This window comes from Manihot esculenta, chromosome 6 (assembly GCF_001659605.2).
Source record: "Manihot esculenta cultivar AM560-2 chromosome 6, M.esculenta_v8, whole genome shotgun sequence".
Taxonomy (NCBI): Eukaryota; Viridiplantae; Streptophyta; class Magnoliopsida; order Malpighiales; family Euphorbiaceae; genus Manihot; species Manihot esculenta.
Window position 1 is genome coordinate 28,732,178 of NC_035166.2, and position 15,474 is coordinate 28,747,651.

Genomic DNA, 15,474 nt, shown 5'->3' on the forward strand with positions numbered 1-15,474 from the left:
TAATAGGGGCTACCACTTGGATGGGGCCATCAGAAGAGGAGCTGGAGACAGAGGCTCCGCTAGGGAAAGAAGAGGTGTTCTTGTCTATGTTGAAAGAAAAAGGAAAATGAAGTTACCGTGAGAGAAGTAAGAGTGTAAGAAATGAAAATGAGAAGGGAGTTGTAGAGCAATTCCTTTAAAGAAGTTACAAAAGAAAGTAAAAGTAATGCTTGCGTAAGACGAAGGGCCATACACATTAATAAAATTATATTTTAATTTGAAAATTATATTTTATTATACTTGTTTGAAGTAAAAATATATTATTGTTTAAAATATTTGAAGAACGTAATAATATTAAAAAGAACGAGCATAGTAACATGCCATACACATTAATAAAAAGCTATTATAATTTCAGGATATTGTGTTATTTACAGTAAATTAATATCTATGAAAGTTACCATATAACAATAAAGAGTTTTTTTTTTTATATACTCAAACATAAATGTTTTTTATTTAAAACACAAATTATGTTTATAACATTAAATAATTTCTCCAGATAAAATACATAATTTGATCTCTAATATTTATTAGAAAGTTATAAGGAATCCGAGAATTAGGAGAAGTTGAATTTGAAATTTTTAAATTTACTTTAATATATTTATTATTATATTAATTTTATTTAATAAATATATAAATTATTATTATTAATAAATACACAATAATAAGATGCTTTAGTTTTTGTTATTATATTTTTATAAACCCTTAATATATAGTAATACATATCAACATCCATTCATAAGATTCTTTAATTTTATATTACATTTTTAAAAAATTTAATTAAATATATAATAAATTAGTTTTATAAATTAATTTAAATAATTATACGTGTATAAAATTAAAATATTAAATATATGAAACTAAACATAAGTGAATAAAATATTTTTTTTTTATAAAACATATTTTTTTGTGTTTTTCTTTTCATAAATGATAAAATAAAATTTATTAGATAAAACATTTTTCCTTTTTAGATAAGACACTTCTTATTACTTTTTCTTTTATTCATTAATTTGCTTATAAATTATAAAAATGTCAAAATCGTTCATACTTTATATTTTGACATTTACAGTTTAAAAATTTACATCTATTTAGTCAATTATGAAATTCTAATATTTCATTTTTATTTTTTTTTTTATGTTTTTAGAATTTCTACCTTGCTTTTTGTAATTTTCGTCATTTTTTATTTATAAAATTAAAAAATATTCAATATTTATATAAAAGTTAATATTATTTAAAAATTTTCATAATTCAACTAAAATCTAATTTGATTATAAATTCAAGGTAAAAGAAAATTCATAAATGAATAAAATATATTGTTTTATCAGATGTATAAAGCACATTACTATTGTATTTATAAATTATAAAAATTTAAATAATTCATATTTTATTTTATATTATATACATTTTGATATTTAGTATTTAAATTTTATATCCATTTACTTTCTTATTATGAACTTTTTATTTTCAATTTTTAATTTTTTAGTCGTTTTACAATTTCTCCTCTATAGTTGTAATTTCTTTAATTTGTTTTTTATTTATAAAGGTACAAATATTCAATATTTACATAAAAAAATAATATTATTTAAAAATTTCATAATTCAAATAAAATCTAATTAGATTATAAATTGAATATAAAACAATTTTTTTCTATTTCTCTTTTCGTAAATGAATAAAATAAAATTTATTACTTAAAAATTTAATAATTCAAATAAAATATAATTACATTATAAATTGAATGTACAACACATTTTTTTCTAATTCTTTTTGTAAATGAATAAAATAAAATTTCTTAGTTAAAATTGTTTTTTTACATTTTTTCTCATTTGTTATTGTATTTGTAAATTATAAAAATATTAATTTATATTATATATGTTTCGATTTTTTTCTATTTTAAAAAAATTATATCCATAATTATTTTCTAATTTTGAAATTATAATTTTTCATTTTTTAAGTTTTTATTTGTTTTTTATCTTTTTAGAATTTTTTTATCTTTTTACAATTTTCTTCATTTGTTCTTTTTATTTATGAAATTAAAAGTATTCCATATTTATATAAAAAGATAACATTACTTCAAATTTTTCATAATTAAAGTAAAATCTTATTCGATTATAAAATCAATACTAAAACACTTTTTTCATCCTTTTCTTTTCATAAATGAATAAAATAAAATTTTTTAAATAACACACTTTTTTTATTTTTTTTTTTCTTTCCATTTATTACTTTATTTTTATTCATATATAAATATGAATATGATTAATATATATACCCATGGACTTTTCATATATATTTGGAGGAATGAAATGATCAGAGTTTGGGTGGTTAAAATTAATTAAGAATTTAATTTGGATATTTAATAACATTGTTTAGGTTATAAATTGAAAAGAAAATATTTAAATTGAGCAATATATATATCATTATCGGTTGATGATAATAAGTAATTTAAAGCTCAACATTTATTTAACATAAACTTAAGGATAACAGCAGTAGTGAACTCTAAGCGTGCATGGCTTAATACATTGGTTGTGGAGCTTTTTCTCATAATTAATTGGAAACCATGACAAAAGTATCACTTCTAATGAAGTGGCAAACAGTTCCTTCACCTGGCTTCATGTTCAGAACCAAAAAGGCCAAGTGTCCTGGATTCCAAGCTGAGGTATTTGTGTGGCAAACTGCGACTGCTTTAGCTTTTGTGCCGTCAGCTCCTACCACTTGAGCTGTGTAAACCTTAGTGCCGTTGAGTGCATGACAATAATACACAGCATATGGATATTTTTGCTTGTGGCACACCACATGGTTTCCTCCTATAAATTTTACTTCTTTGATAGTATACTCTTGCTCCCTTTTAGGCTTATCTATCTCGTTCATAAAGACTTGAGCTTTGTTTCCAACATGTTTCACACTGAAATCAACTAAGGACTCTAAAGAGGTGGGGCAAAATCTATCTTCTCCTTTAATTCCCGGTGACTCACAGTCTTCTACAGTTTGCTTTAACATTCTGCCTTGACGTTATTCAGAATTTACCGAAAAATGCTTCATAATTTCTGCTAACTTATTAGTTGAAAAGGGCAGAGAGTTGGCTACTTGTCGAGGCAAAATTCTAGCTTTATTTGCTGATTTAATTATATGGAGCCTCATATTTTTACCTGCATGGAGATCATTAGGCAAGAAAAACACAGTTGAGTTAGGGAGAGCATGTTTGTTGAATTTAAGCTCATAACGCTTTCCATACTTCTCTCTTCTATCAGTAGAATCTTCTGCAAAAGCTTGCTCATAGGGTATTCCATACTGTTCTCGTTTATCAGTAGTATCTTCTACAAAAGATTGCTCATAGCGCTTTCCGTACTTCTCTCTTCTATCGGTGGTATCTTCTGCAAAAGCTTACTCATAGCGTTTTCCATACTTTTCTCGTCTATCAGTAGTATCTTCTACAAAAGGTTGCTCATAACGCTTTCCATACTTCTCTCTTCTATCGATAGTATCCTCTGCAAAAGCTTGTTCATAGCGTTGTCCGTACCTCTGTGTTCTATCAGCAGTATCTTCATAGCGCTTTCCGTATTTCTCTGTTCTATCAGCGACATTTTCATACCGCTTTCCGTACTTTTCTGTTCTATCAGCAACATCTTCATACTGCTTTCCGTACTTCTCTGTTCTATCAGCAGCATTTTCATACCGCTTTTCGTACTTCTCTGTTCTACAGCAACATCTTCATACCGCTTTCCACACTTCTCTGTTCTATCAGCAGCATCTTCATACCTCTTCCCGTACTTCTCTGTTCTATCAGCAGTATCTTCATAGCGCTTTCCGTATTTCTCTGTTCTATCAGCAGCATCTTCATACCGCTTTCCGTACTTCTCTGTTCTATCAGCAATATCTTCATAGCGCTTTCTGTATTTCTCTGTTCTATTAGCAGCATCTTCATACCACTTTCCGTACTTCTCTGTTCTATCAGCAGCATCTTCATACCGCTTCCCGTACTTCTTTGTTCTATTAGCAGCATCTTCATACCGCTTTCCGTACTTCTCTATTCTATCAGCAGCATCTTCATACCTCTTCCCGTACTTCTCTATTCTATCAGCAGCATCTTCATACCGCTTTCCATACTTCTCTGTTCTATCAGCAGTATCTTCATAACGCTTTCCGTACTTTTCTGTTCTATCAGCAGTTTTTTCTGCAAAAGCTTGTTCATAGCGCTTTCCATACTTCTCTCTTCTATCAGCAATATCTTCTGCAGTGACTTGTTCAAATGTTTTCTCATATCTCTTGCCATATTTCTCTCTTTTATCTTCTACTGGAAGATCGATGTTAAATTCCATATTCCAAAAGGTATATTTATCTCCTACATCTATTTTGAGTTACAAAACAAATCGATATAGAAAATAAGATATCTTAGTAATTAAAAGATTTTTAAGATATTATTCGCATCTTAAAACATAATTTAATTTAATCATTTGAAACACAGTAAAAAAAACCTCTCGAATATCTAATTAATAAAAGGTCCTCAATACACAAAATGGGTTAAAAGGTTTCAAAATACATAAATTACCATTGACACATCTGAAAATATGCTCAAACAATTAAGATGTCGAGTATATGCAATATGTGGTCATTAACTATATTTATATTACTACAAAGTTCACGGTGAAAATGAAATTTAAATTAATTATTTAATTATTTATAATTAAACATCACACGCTATTATATTTTAAAATTTAAATAGCAATATACTAATATTTTAATAACATTTATAAAATTATTAACTTAATATCATTAAGGTGGTAATTTCACATCACTTTTAAAATTATTATAAGAGTATTTACTTTTTTATTATATATAATTATATATTTTAAAAAAAATATTATATATTAAATAAAATTATAATTTTAATAATATTTTTTATCTATTATAAATGTAATACCCGGCTAGACTCCGGTATCGGAATTCCTACCGTCCGGTGGAATCTCGGATGTCGGAAACCTCTAGAAGGGTAAAAGCATGTTTTCATGAAATGTTTTCATGTTTTAATGATTTTAAATACGATTTTAAATGAGTTTTTGCATGAAAAGTCTTTGGAGGAAAACTCAGGTTCGGCCGCCGAAAGTCAAGTTCGGCCGCCGAACATGCATGCGTTTTGGAGGCACGTTAGGCCCCCGAAAGCATGAGTGAGGGAAGTCCAGGTTCGGCCGCCGAAAGTCAAGTTCGGCCGCCGAACATTGCATGGATTCGGAGGCACATTCGGCCCCCGAACGTGGCCTGGCCAGCCACCTATAAAAAGGGGACTTAGCCGAAATGGGTGAGTTTTCTCCCATTTTCGGCCACAGCTAGCTTCCAACCTCCCTCTCCCAAATCTTTTATTCTTCCTCCAAATCCCCACCATTTTTCTTAAGTCTTGAGCTTGCATTGAAGGTTTTGAGCTTTTAAAACAAGTTTTGGAGCTTGGGAGACTCAGGAGCCCATTTGCTTGGATCTCCGAGTTTAGGTCGTCTCTCTCTCGATCTTCAAGAGGTAAGAGCCGATCTTAAGCTCAATGTATGTTTTAAGTAAGTTTTAAGTTGATTTATGGGTAAAGATGCATGTTTAGGCTTATTGATGAGTTTATGGGTTTTGATGCTTTGATGAACAATGTAGCTTGTTTATGTGTTGTTGGAAGTGTTGTAGATGGGGTATATGATAGTTTGAGACCCCTAGGTGTAATGTATGTGAAGTATGCATGTTGTAGAGCAAGATTATGCATGATTAGAGGTTTTGGGAGGCAAGAGGTTCGTTTGAACCAAGTTTCTGCCCTTTGGCAGAAACCAGGTTCGGCAGCCGAAGGGAGTTTCGGCCGCCGAACCCCCTTTGTGGAGGTAGCATTCGGCTGCCGAAGTTGCCCCCGAAAAGAGACTTTCGTCTCTGTCTGGGACTTTCGGCCGCCGAAGGTGCCGCCAAAAGTGCCCGACTTTCGGATCTGTCCAGGACTTTTGGCCGCCGAAGGTGCCGCCAAAAGTGCCCTGTTCAGCCATTTCATGCATATTTCTATGTGATGTTTTCCTGATGTTTTAGGGGGTTTTTGGGGAGTTTATTAGAGTTATGTTTATGTATGATTGGTCCCTCATTGGAGTCCACCTGTGTAGGTTCGGACCCGAGGAACCGAGGACCTCAGCAGTAAGATAGCTGCTTCGGAGTCTGTAGAGCTTCAGCCAGAGGTGAGTGGAATGAACCTTAAGTTTTTAAATAAATGTAATATAACTTTTTGGAGCATGTTCATGCATCATATATGCCATGTGATATTTTAGGTTGTTTGCATTAGTATTCACGAATATGTTGCATTGCATAATATGATGTGGATGCGGATTGGCTATTGGATGATCCTCTAGTCCTCCTATGGTATGATATGATGATGATACGGTATGGATTGCCAGTGAGGCCCATTCTACGCCCCTAGACTATGTTAAGAGAAAGACCAGTGAGGCCCATTCTACGCCCCTGGCATATTGGAATGTTATGTTATGTTATGTATGTAAGAGAAAGACCAGTGAGGCCCATTCTACGCCCCTGGCACGATTGGACTATGTTGAGGACTATAGGTGACAATACCATCCTTATGTGATATGTTTGTGATGTGTTGCATTTCATGGAAGCATGAAATATTTAATATATGTTTTCTCTATTCTGCTCACTGGGCTTTATAGCTCACCCCTCTCCCCTAACCCCAGATGTGCAGGTGCAGGGTAGATCAGGAGGTTAGCCAGAGTATGGAAGATATGTTTATGTAATAGTTAGATTGTGGACATGACAATTGTATTATGATGTAACGTAAAAGTGTTTTAAGTTATGTTATGTAATTTGAATATTGAGGATAGAGTTGTGCTTGACCAATACAGATTGTTAATCCCACTTGTATGTACATGGTCTTTATGATATGAGATATGAGGTTATGTTTCAACCAAGCTTATGTATGATGAGATACCCCATTGGAGCATTTGATGAGGGCTCCAGTGGAGGTTTATGTTACGTTTATGTTTATGTACAGGTTGAGCTTGGTTGTTATATGAGAATGTTTACAGGTTTATGAGTATTGTTGATCATGTACGGGATTAAGCAGGTTTACAGGTTATATGTTAGGCTTGCTACGGGTCCCGGCGGCCTTACGCCGATCTGGATCCTAGCGCCGGTAGCGGTCCGGATTTCCGGGCTGTTACAGAGTGGTATCAAAGCCCTAGGTTCATATGGTCGGACCTAGAGTGTCGGGCTCATAGATGTTATAGCAGGTCAAGCACAATAGGAAAGGTCATGTCCACTAGGATAGGATGTGGAGTCCTGTCTTGCATGATGATGTGATATGCCATGATTATATGCATGTGCATAAATGATATGTTATGTATGTGATGAGGGTTCATGTGTGCCCACATGAACCATATGATGCTGATGTTTGTGCTATGTGTACTGTTTTTCAGAAAACAAGATGAGAGGAACTCGTCGATCAGCAAGATTGACTGGAGTACCACCTGAGGATGAGGGCATGAGCGCCCGTCCTCCAGCATTGCCTAGGGCAATGTCTAGCAGGTCCAACAGGGACCGAGCAGTGAGAGACCCTAGAAGGTCTTTAGATCTGGGAAGAAGCAGATCAGTGCGAGGAACAGTTCAAGGTGGTATGTCAGAAGATGTGGGAGATGACATGGATGTGGACCAGAGGAGGGATGGCAGTTTGGGGATGAGTATGTTAGAGGAAGGCATGGGAGAGTCCCAAGGAGGCACTCAGGCCTCGGGTTTTGTTCAGCCACCTCATTACCCACCTTTCTCACAGAATCCCGGGTATTCGATGGGAGGTACATCGGATTACCCTAGTTTTAGCCCTTACCCCACACAGATGCCATACCCACCATATTACCCACCATACCCACAGTACCCTATGTATCCACCCCCACCTTATCACCCAAATCCAGCAAACCCTATCTCAAGGGATGCTGCACCTCCTCCACCACCAGCAGCACCTACCGTCCCAGAAGCCCAAATACCTCAACCTAGCTCATCTGGAGGGAGCAAGGTCAGAATGACGGATTATATGAAGTTGGGTGCTCCCCAGTTTGAAACCGGTGATGACCCGTTTGTGTACCTTGAGAGGGTCAAGGCGATAACAGATGAGATAGGGGCGGATGACAGTAGAGCCATTCAGATGGCTGGGTTCACACTAAAATGCAAGAAGGCCCGTGAGTGGTTCAAGAGCTATGTGAAACCGAAGGTGGATAGTCTATCATGGGAGGAGTTTGCTAATGAATTTGCAGGGTGGGCTTTCCCTGATAGTTCAAGAGAATTGAAGATGATAGTATTCGAGCAGTTGAGGCAAACTGATGACATGAGTGTAGACGAATATACTGACAGGTTTATGGAGTTGCTGCCATTTGCTGGGCAGGACCTTAATACAGACCAGAAGAAGTCAAGGAGGTATATCATGAAGCTCCATTCCAGGTATTCCTCCTTGATACAGTCAGCGGATAGAGAGAGTTTTCACGCCATAGTAGACATGGCTAGGAGGATGGAGGCTAGTGCTATCGTCGAGGGAAAAGTCAAACAGTCAGCAGCACAGCCTTCTGGTTCCAGAACCCCAGGTAAGGGAAAAGTGGATCCTTCTTCCTTAAGCTCAGGAAGTAAGAGGTGGGGCAGTACCACCAAGAAGTTTAAGAAGAACAAGTTCTGGAACAAGATCAAGTCAGGTCTGGGATTAGGAAGTGGCTCGAGCTCAGGTGTAGATAATGCAGTATGTAAGAAATGTGGGAGGCCGCACAGAGGAGTATGTCTGGTTGGGACATCAGCCTGCTTCAGATGTGGGCAGGAGGGACACATGGCACGAGAGTGTCCTAGAGCAGCTTTTGTGACACAGTCTCAGCAGACAGCTTCTGGTAGCGTAGCACAGCCAGTAGCTCCAGCCATGACACAGGCCAGTGGCAGAGGCAGAGGGAGAGGGTCAGCCTCTTCTTCAGCAGGGTTCAGAGGTGAGGGTCCGTCAGCTCCAGCAAGGATCTTCACCATGACACAGCAGGAGGCAGATGCATCTAACACCGTGGTGGCAGGTAATTTAGTCATTGGGTGTTCTGATGTGTATGCATTAATGGACCCTGGTGCATCTCATTCTTTTATTGCTCCAAGGGCCGTAGAGAGGTTGGGATTAATGGTCTCTGGGTTAGAGTGTCCTCTCTGGGTCAGTGGACCCAAGTGTGATCCATCAGTGGCAGAGTCAGTCTGTCAGTGTAGTCCAGTTTTTGTTGAGGGGAGATGCATGTCCGCCGACCTTGTGGTTCTAGAGTTGACAGATTTTGACGTCATTCTAGGGATGGACTGGTTATCTACCCATGGCGCTACCTTGGACTGCAGGGACAAGGTAGTCAGGTTCAGAGGTCAGGATGGATCAGAGGTCGTCTTTAGAGGAGACAAGAGGGGTACACCTAGAGGTTTGATCTCATCTCTTCAGGCTCGTAGGTTGCTTAGGAGGGGATGTCAGGGGTATTTGGCTCATGTGAGAGAGCTAGACAGTCAGATTAGAGAACCCGCCGCAGTGCCAGTGGTCAATGAGTTTTTAGATGTGTTCCCAGACGAGTTGCCAGGTCTACCACCTGTTAGGGAGATAGAGTTCGAGATTGAACTGATGCCTGGAACTAGACCGATCTCTATCCCTCCCTACAGGATGGCACCAGCTGAGTTGAAAGAATTGAAAGAACAGTTGCAAGAACTGGTAGACAAGGGCTTCATCCGACCGAGTACCTCACCTTGGGGTGCTCCAGTCTTGTTTGTAAGAAAGAAGGATGGATCCCTTAGACTTTGTATCGACTATAGGCAGTTGAACAAAGTCACTACCAAGAATAAGTACCCATTGCCAAGGATCGACGATCTATTCGACCAGCTAGCAGGAGCGGGTTGTTTCTCCAAAATAGATCTGAGATCTGGGTACCATCAGCTGAGGATCAGAGAAGAGGATGTGCCAAAGACAGCCTTCAGGACCAGATATGGGCATTATGAGTTCCTTGTGATGCCGTTCGGGCTGACCAACGCCCCTGCAGCATTCATGGACCTCATGAATAGAGTGTTTAGACAGTACCTGGATCACTTTGTTATTGTCTTCATAGATGATATCTTAGTGTATTCCAGGAATGCAGAGGAGCATGCCCATCATCTGAGGATAGTTCTGCAGACCTTGAGGGAACATGGCTTGTATGCCAAGTTCTCCAAGTGTGAGTTCTGGTTGAGGAGCATCTCGTTCTTGGGGCATGTAGTGTCAGAGGATGGAATTGAAGTAGACCCCAAGAAGATAGAGGCTGTGACTAACTGGCCTAGACCCACCTCAGTGACAGAGATAAGAAGTTTCTTGGGTTTGGCTGGTTATTACAGGAGGTTCGTTCAGGACTTCTCAAAGATTGCAGCTCCTCTAACCAGATTGACCAGAAAGAACCAGAGGTTCGTATGGACCGATCAGTGTGAAGAAAGTTTTGAGGAGCTCAAGAAGAGGTTAACTTCAGCACCAGTTTTAGCTCTGCCATCTAGTGGTGAGGACTTTACAGTCTTTTGTGATGCGTCCCGTGTGGGACTGGGTTGTGTGCTTATGCAGAATGAGAGGGTGATTGCTTATGCTTCTAGGCAGCTGAAGAAGCACGAGTTGAATTACCCCACACACGATCTTGAGATGGCAGCAGTCATCTTTGCACTCAAGATGTGGAGGCATTACCTCTATGGGGTAAAATGTGAGATCTTCACAGATCATAAGAGCCTGCATCACATCTTGAGTCAGAGAGATTTGAATTTACGACAGAGAAGATGGGTAGAACTGCTCAGTGACTATGATTGCAAGATCCAGTACCATCCGGGTAAGGCGAATGTCGTGGCAGACGCCCTAAGCCGGAAGTCACTAGGCAGTCTATCCCACATCATGGCAGAAAGGAGACCAGTGGTGAAGGAGTTTTACAAGCTCATGGATGAAGGTCTACAGTTGGAGTTGTCTGGTACAGGTGCTTTAATAGCCCAGATGAGAGTGACACCTGTGTTTCTGGAGCAGGTGGCTCAGAAACAGCACGAGGACCCAGAGTTAGTGAAGATTTCCAGGACTGTTCAGTCAGGCAAGAGTGAAGAGTTCAGATTTGATGATAAGGGGATCCTCCGCTATGGGAACAGACTATGTGTACCAGATGACGTGGGATTGAAAGGAGACATTATGAGAGAAGCTCATAATGCAAGGTACAGTGTTCACCCAGGAGCCACCAAAATGTATCAGGATCTGAAGAGAGTATATTGGTGGCCAGCTATGAAGAGGGAAGTGGCACAGTTTGTGTCAGCCTGCGAGGTATGTCAGAGGGTGAAGTTGGAACATCAGAAGCCGGCTGGAATGCTTAACCCGCTACCTATTCCAGAGTGGAAATGGGAGAATATCACCATGGATTTTGTAGTGGGGTTACCGGCAACGTCCAACAGATTAGACTCCATATGGGTGATTGTGGACAGACTTACTAAATCTGCTCACTTCATCCCTGTTAGGAGCAACTACTCTGTGGATAAGTTAGCGCAGATCTATGTGGATGAAGTGGTCAGGTTGCATGGGGTTCCTGTTTCAATAGTGTCAGATAGAGGGCCCCAGTTCACCTCCAGGTTTTGGCGGAGTCTACAGAGTGCTATGGGTACCAGGTTGGATTTCAGTACTGCCTTCCATCCCCAGACTGATGGACAGTCAGAGAGGACCATCCAGACAATAGAAGATATGCTCAGAATGTGTGTGCTAGATTTTGGCGGTTCTTGGAGGCAGCATTTACCCTTGGTAGAGTTTGCCTACAATAACAGTCATCATGCTAGCATAGGGATGGCTCCATATGAAGCTTTGTATGGGAGGAAGTGCAGATCACCTGTCTGTTGGGAGGAAGTTGGAGAGAGGTCCTTAGCAGGGCCTGAGCTTGTTGAGATCACCAGCAAGGTGGTACCCATTATCAGAGAAAGGATCAAGACTGCTATGAGTAGGCAGAAAAGTTATGCAGACATTCGCAGGAGACAGGTAGAGTTTCAGGAAGGAGATCTGGTATTGCTCAAGGTGTCTCTTATGAAAGGAGTGGTTCGTTTCGGGAAGAAAGGTAAACTAGCCCCACGATACATTGGACCCTTTGAAATCTTGCAAAAGATTGGGAATGTGTCGTACAAGCTGGATTTACCTGCTTCAATGCAAAGAATCCATCCGGTTTTCCATGTTTCAATGTTGAGAAAGTACGTGTCAGATCCGGGCAAGGTTCTTAGTGAGCCTGATGTGGAGATCCAAGAGGATCTCACCTATGTAGAGCAGCCAGTGCGGATTCTTGACACTCAGGTCAGAAAGTTGAGAAACAAGGAAATCCCGATGGTGAAAGTCCTTTGGAACCACCACAATATTGAGGAGTGTACCTGGGAGACACGGGAGTCCATGCTCCAACAGTATCCCCATCTCTTTTAAGGTTAGATCTCTATGTGCTTGTGTGTTATGTATGTATGATATGTTGTATGCTATGCATGTGTTAGTTGAGGAACATTCGGGGACGAATGTTCTTAAGGGGGGGAGAATGTAATACCCGGCTAGACTCCGGTATCGGAATTCCTACCGTCCGGTGGAATCTCGGATGTCGGAAACCTCTAGAAGGGTAAAAGCATGTTTTCATGAAATGTTTTCATGTTTTAATGATTTTAAATACGATTTTAAATGAGTTTTTGCATGAAAAGTCTTTGGAGGAAAACTCAGGTTCGGCTGCCGAAAGTCAAGTTCGGCCGCCGAACATGCATGCGTTTTGGAGGCACGTTAGGCCCCCGAAAGCATGAGTGAGGGAAGTCCAGGTTCGGCCGCCGAAAGTCAAGTTCGGCCGCCGAACATTGCATGGATTCGGAGGCACATTCGGCCCCCGAACGTGGCCTGGCCAGCCACCTATAAAAAGGGGACTTAGCCGAAATGGGTGAGTTTTCTCCAATTTTCGGCCACAGCTAGCTTCCAACCTCCCTCTCCCAAATCTTTTGTTCTTCCTCCAAATCCCCACCATTTTTCTTAAGTCTTGAGCTTGCATTGAAGGTTTTGAGCTTTTAAAACAATTTTTGGAGCTTGGGAGACTCAGGAGCCCATTTGCTTGGATCTCCGAGTTTAGGTCGTCTCTCTCTCGATCTTCAAGAGGTAAGAGCCGATCTTAAGCTCAATGTATGTTTTAAGTAAGTTTTAAGTTGATTTATGGGTAAAGATGCATGTTTAGGCTTATTGATGAGTTTATGGGTTTTGATGCTTTGATGAACAATGTAGCTTGTTTATGTGTTGTTGGAAGTGTTGTAGATGGGGTATATGATAGTTTGAGACCCCTAGGTGTAATGTATGTGAAGTATGCATGTTGTAGAGCAAGATTATGCATGATTAGAGGTTTTGGGAGGCAAGAGGTTCGTTTGAACCAAGTTTCTGCCCTTTGGCAGAAACCAGGTTCGGCAGCCGAAGGGAGTTTCGGCCGCCGAACCCCCTTTGTGGAGGTAGCATTCGGCTGCCGAAGTTGCCCCCGAAAAGAGACTTTCGTCTCTGTCTGGGACTTTCGGCCGCCGAAGGTGCCGCCAAAAGTGCCCGACTTTCGGATCTGTCCAGGACTTTTGGCCGCCGAAGGTGCCGCCAAAAGTGCCCTGTTCAGCCATTTCATGCATATTTCTATGTGATGTTTTCCTGATGTTTTAGGGGGTTTTTGGGGAGTTTATTAGAGTTATGTTTATGTATGATTGGTCCCTCATTGGAGTCCACCTGTGTAGGTTCGGACCCGAGGAACCGAGGACCTCAGCAGTAAGATAGCTGCTTCGGAGTCTGTAGAGCTTCAGCCAGAGGTGAGTGGAATGAACCTTAAGTTTTTAAATAAATGTAATATAACTTTTTGGAGCATGTTCATGCATCATATATGCCATGTGATATTTTAGGTTGTTTGCATTAGTATTCACGAATATGTTGCATTGCATAATATGATGTGGATGCGGATTGGCTATTGGATGATCCTCTAGTCCTCCTATGGTATGATATGATGATGATACGGTATGGATTGCCAATGAGGCCCATTCTACGCCCCTAGACTATGTTAAGAGAAAGACCAGTGAGGCCCATTCTACGCCCCTGGCATATTGGAATGTTATGTTATGTTATGTATGTAAGAGAAAGACCAGTGAGGCCCATTCTACGCCCCTGGCACGATTGGACTATGTTGAGGACTATAGGTGACAATACCATCCTTATGTGATATGTTTGTGATGTGTTGCATTTCATGGAAGCATGAAATATTTAATATATGTTTTCTCTATTCTGCTCACTGGGATTTATAGCTCACCCCTCTCCCCTAACCCCAGATGTGCAGGTGCAGGGTAGATCAGGAGGTTAGCCAGAGTATGGAAGATATGTTTATGTAATAGTTAGATTGTGGACATGACAATTGTATTATGATGTAACGTAAAAGTGTTTTAAGTTATGTTATGTAATTTGAATATTGAGGATAGAGTTGTGCTTGACCAATACAGATTGTTAATCCCACTTGTATGTACATGGTCTTTATGATATGAGATATGAGGTTATGTTTCAACCAAGCTTATGTATGATGAGATACCCCATTGGAGCATTTGATGAGGGCTCCAGTGGAGGTTTATGTTACGTTTATGTTTATGTACAGGTTGAGCTTGGTTGTTATATGAGAATGTTTACAGGTTTATGAGTATTGTTGATCATGTACGGGATTAAGCAGGTTTACAGGTTATATGTTAGGCTTGCTACGGGTCCCGGCGGCCTTACGCCGATCTGGATCCTAGCGCCGGTAGCGGTCCGGATTTCCGGGTTGTTACAATAAAAATGTAAATAAATTAATGCCTTATACTCAGTAGTAATATAGTTTTTTTTTTTTTTTGAAAGAAGGTAATAGAGTTAAATATAATAAATTTCAGACTGATTATTATTAATTTATTATTATAATTAAAGTATATAATTAATAATTTATAATAATTTTTTTAAATCTATTTTGATAATAATAACATCATTATTAAACACTTACTAAATTCTCATAATTCATTTCATAAACTTCAACATAATAATATACAGATTTTTAAAAATTATAAAACTTAATCTTAAATAAATCCCCTTTCTTTCTTGTCATCTTTTATTGTTCTTATCTTATTTTAAAATAATATTTCCTTTTTTCTCTTTTCTTAAAAATTACATGTATTTTTGTATAAATCAATAACGAAAGAATATATATTTTTAAATAACGACTCAGAAAATTTAAATATGATATAAAATAAAAATTCTTCATATACCTTATATTTGAGCATAAAAAAATAAGTAATTTCATACTATAAATTAATTTAATAATAAAAATTTAAAAAAATTATAATTAATATCAAAATAAATCACGTACGTTGAATAAGATTCAAAAGATCTTGTGGAATTGGAGTATTTGGTAACTTGGAATGCCA

At 38.5% G+C, this 15,474-nt stretch overlaps 1 pseudogene; it reads right to left on the reverse strand.

Annotated features, from left to right (window-relative positions):
- Nucleotides 1–2,536: 2,536 nt before the first annotated feature.
- LOC110617968 lies at nucleotides 2,537–4,804 on the reverse strand (annotated as a pseudogene).
- Between the last annotated feature and the right edge of the window lie 10,670 nt (nucleotides 4,805–15,474).